The 4,499-nt window shown below is 37.5% G+C and overlaps 1 long non-coding RNA gene across 1 annotated transcript; it reads left to right on the top strand.

Moving 5' to 3' along the window:
- Nucleotides 1-1,487: 1,487 nt before the first annotated feature.
- Nucleotides 1,488-3,070, top strand: LOC103132776 (uncharacterized). The gene is made up of 2 exons (XR_475621.2): nucleotides 1,488-1,552; nucleotides 1,629-3,070. It is a non-coding gene; the product is annotated as an uncharacterized LOC103132776 (long non-coding RNA).
- The last annotated feature ends 1,429 nt before the right edge of the window (nucleotides 3,071-4,499 follow it).

Consider the following 4,499-nt stretch of genomic DNA (forward strand, 5'->3'; position numbering starts at 1 on the left):
ATTCTGTTAAGTTCTCTCCGCTGTTCTGATTTGCTTGATGACTTTCAATTGCCGCTTTTCCACCGGCATTAGAAACAACTCGGCTCGGCTCTATTTCGGAGTGATCGCGTTTCCACCGGTGTTATGCCCAGGCATGTTGCACAGAGCGGCTTGTAATGTTTGACTCACCTACCGGTCCGGGATAAATCCATCCTCCTGTCTCTTCTCTGGGCCTTTTCCTCTTTGCAAAGAAACTTTACAAAGACATCTGATCCGTTTCTTAATCATTTTGCTGCTTGTGGGCTCAGTGTTGGCGCACAAGTAACTGAGAGAATCCGGTTAAAGGATTTTCAAAATAAAAGATCCTCCAGACTCAAACAATACGGAACGGAAATATTTAATTATTTCTTGCGTGGCCTGGTACCACGGACCGGGGGTTGGGGACCACTGCCTTGGGGGGTAAAAAAAAACAAAAAAAAAACGACGCGCACATTGCGCAAAACTCTGAAACGGGAGAAGCGGGACATAAAACGGAGCAACGAACTAGATGTGAATTATGATATAAAAACAGAATCCAACGCTGAACAGTGAAAAATCAACACATGATGTGAAACATGATGATTAGGAGGCGCAGCAGGTGATGAGTGAAGATTACTGATGGTGAGCGTCAATAAATGATAAAAATAAATCTAGCAACAGGAAATAAACTAAAGTGGACATAGCAATAAACCGAGAGGATAATAATCAAAGGAAACTAAATGGAAATTGTGATGGACCGAGTTAAAAAACAGGAGTCACAGGATATTAATTAGAAAAATTGGGTTAAAATAAAATAAAAACCTAAGATTATAAATGACAAGATAAACTGAGCTCATAAAAGAGGTCAAAGAAACAAAACTGAACTCAGGCAAGAAGTGTAAACAAACTGGCTGCACAAACAAACATAACTGACCTAACAAAGAAATGACACACAGGGGTTTATATACTGGCTGATCAGACCAATTAAGACACAATAGGGATAACTAAACGGAATACAATTACAAATAACACAAACAACTAACAGTACAGCTAAGTTTGACTAAACTAAAACCCAAAAAAATGAAAATCAAAAATATTAAAGTTTAAATACTACTATTTACTTAAATACAAAACTTATCTAAATAAAGAAATTACAAATTTCCCCTGCCAGCAGGAACTAGTGGTGCAGTCCAATCAGCACTTAAGCCTGCTGAGCCCTGGCACCCATCTTTTGTCTGGCCACGACTTCTGCCTTCAGAGTGTGGCCATGGATTTGGCCATCACACACTCCCCCACTTCCTGGTCTTCACTCTGGCACCGAGAAAGGTAATCAGCAGTGGTGTTGTCTTTGCCGGGGATGTAATGAACTTTAAACCGAAATGGCTGCATTGCAAGATACCATCTGGTGATTCTTCCATTAGTGTCCTTCATTCTTTCTAGCCACTGGAGGGCTCTGTGATCAGTCTGAAGTGTGAATTCTCTTCCTANTTTTAGAGCACCAGTGGTGGAACTTCAGCTCTGAGTAGCGTTTTTGGTCGACTTCGCAGAGGAAGGAGTAAGTCGTTTAACTTTCTCTATCTTTTTTGCTACTTTAAAACCACTTTCCTTACAATTTATTGTTTATGTTCCAGATGGTTACAATGTTTCACGGGTTGGAAACTCAAACACCAGCAGTAGTGGATCAGATTCATTTGCCAACACCTGATTGTGCACAAATAATCTGTTCACTTGTAAAGATGAAGTGTATCTTATCTTTCAATTATTTTCATTCAGTCACATATGCAGGTATGATATCTTGAATGTAAGGTTCAGTGGCAATAATTTGTGAAGGACACTGTGCAGTAGAATTTTAATTAACTTGTATGTCTTTAAATACACAACGTTGCTGTTCATTTTAATTATAAGTGTAAAATCACAGTGTTATGGTTTGTATGTGCAATTCAAAGGGCATTCTAAGGGGAAACCCCACAAAAATAAGATGATTATACAAGAGTTAATTGGAAAATGTATTTACTATTCTGTGACATCACAAGAATATCAGTACTTTAAAATATTTCTGTGCAGAAATAAATGGAGTCTTGCAAGCAAAGAGATCTATGAATCTTCTATTAGGAGTAATGGGCCAAAGTTCTAGCAAACTCTTACCAGAAGATTGAGGAAGGAAACCCAAAACGCTTGACTCAAATCTTAGAGTTAAAAGAAAAGCTGCCTAATGCTATGGAAATACACTGAACAAAAGTATAAATGCCACATGTCGAATACAAGAGTTTTATGAACATTTGGGTTATGTAATATATAGAGAAATTCAAAGTATATTTTCACTAATTATCAATCTTCATATTGGCATTAATAACACCGTGGTCTGACCATTTGTAGTGAATTGGGAGTCCTTTGAACATGATAGGGGTCGGGTTGAGGAATTTGATTTTGACCCAGTTGACTTCTCTTAGGCGGTTATGGACAGTCTGAGGTGTGATGTGTCTGTTGTGCAGACCAATAGTCTCATCAGCTGTGTGTGTTGCTGGTCTTAGCCAATTCTGCAGATGTGGCGGTCTTGTGTTGGAGTGGTCACACATGGCCGTCGAGGATGAGGTCGATGTGCAGTAGTGCTGGTCTTTTGGAAACAAACTCTTAAAGGCCTATGGTCCGATAATGGACATTGAGCCATGCAGCTACTGCTCAGCTGGACATCCCTGCATCCAACATGCTGATGGCACGCTCCTACATAACTAGTGACATCTGAGGCAAAACGACTTGTGACCAAATTTGACATTTTGGGGCCTTTTATTGTCCCCAGTCCAAGGATTGTCCACTTGTTGTTCATTTTGTCTGATCACCCACTGGACATGCCCCACCCATCCACTGAGTAAAGCTCACTGACGGCAAATTGGATTAAAAATTATTCACAAATCAAGAGAAATATTACTTTTGTACAATAAAATGTTAGCCAATGCTAATTTACAGTTCTTAACTCCACATGGCAACAATATTGTACATGGGGTGTTTATATTTTTGTTCAGTATATATGTGAGCTTGTGACTTTGAAGAAAGTAATAAAAAAATTCAAAAAATGTCCCCTCTCTCTTTTATGTCTTCTATTTATGTAGCAATAGAAATTATTGTAGTAATTCTGACATGAACAGAAAAGCTTAGTCATATTAAACATCATGGTGACATGAAAAATAATCTTTTCATACACTGCATATAAAAATCTTATTTTAGTTGTATATATTGTAAAAGAAAGGAATATCTTACTATTAAAACTAAGAAAATAGTTTTAATAGGCAATATTGCAAGGCATATTTTAAATATGCCTTGCAAATTTAAAATGATTAGTTACTTTAATTTCAGGATTGTCATAGATGTAGCTCAGCAAAGGTTCAGATGACTGTATGCTCTAAAGATTGCTACACAAATTAAACACGCTGAAAGCCTTTACTTTCTTGTTTTTGTGGAACAAACTGTTTTAGTAGTTCTGCAAGATATGTTTTACTTGCAGAACTACTTTTGCCAGCCTGTGTTTTTTTTTTGTTGTTTTTTTGTTTTTGTTTCCACTTTGTTCTGTCTCCGTTCCCGCTGGATTTGTGTTCACTTACTGTCACTGAGTAGGTTACACTCAGGATTATGATAGTGGGCCATATTAATCAGTGTGTTTCAAACACAGTGTGGCAGATTGTTTTAAATCCCCACATCCCTGGGTGTGCTGTGGTGGCACAGGGGTTAAGCACAACCTACATATGGAGGCCTTGGTCCTTCACGTGGCCGTCACAGGTTCAATTCCCGGCCTGGCAAAATTTGCCACATGTCTTCCCCATCTCTCATTACCCACTTTCCTGTCAGTTAACTATCAAATAAAGGCCTCTAGAGCCAAAAAGACCTTTTTAAAAAAATCCCCACATCCCCAAATACAACCATCAGTCTTCAAAATAAAATTATTCCACCTTTCTTTATTCAACATAGAAATAAAAAATAGTGGCTTTGACATTTTTTGCAGTACAAAAAAAATCCATATAGCTAAAGTGAAGCTGCAGTCATTAACCAATGTAGATTATATGAAAGACAAATTGTGATTGTTTACATGATAGATTATGTGACACCAATAATTCACAGGTATTTTTCTTACGTTACTGTATGGATGTGTCGGTGCCTGAGAGTCACGAAGAAAAATGTTAAAAACAACTGTAGGAAAACACAGTGGCTCTTACTGAGACCGTTCTACAGTAAATAGCTGATTAATAGAATATTCATTTTAAAAGACTTTCATTCAAGCAATACACATACAGTTTATCATAGCTATGACAGACACTATTCTACTTTATTTAGTGCATCATCAAAACTGTAAAAACAACAGCAGAGCTTAACGGTCCTTGAGATCTTAAGGTAAGAACATATGAAGAATACAAATTATATGCAGGTATTATCACTGACATTATTCTGCATGATCTTTGTGATGGACCGAGTTAAAAAACAGAAGGAGTCACAGGATATTAATTAGAAAAATA

The sequence above is a fragment of the Poecilia formosa genome, unplaced genomic scaffold (genome assembly GCF_000485575.1).
Source record: "Poecilia formosa unplaced genomic scaffold, Poecilia_formosa-5.1.2 Scaffold1309, whole genome shotgun sequence".
Classification (NCBI taxonomy): Eukaryota; Metazoa; Chordata; class Actinopteri; order Cyprinodontiformes; family Poeciliidae; genus Poecilia; species Poecilia formosa.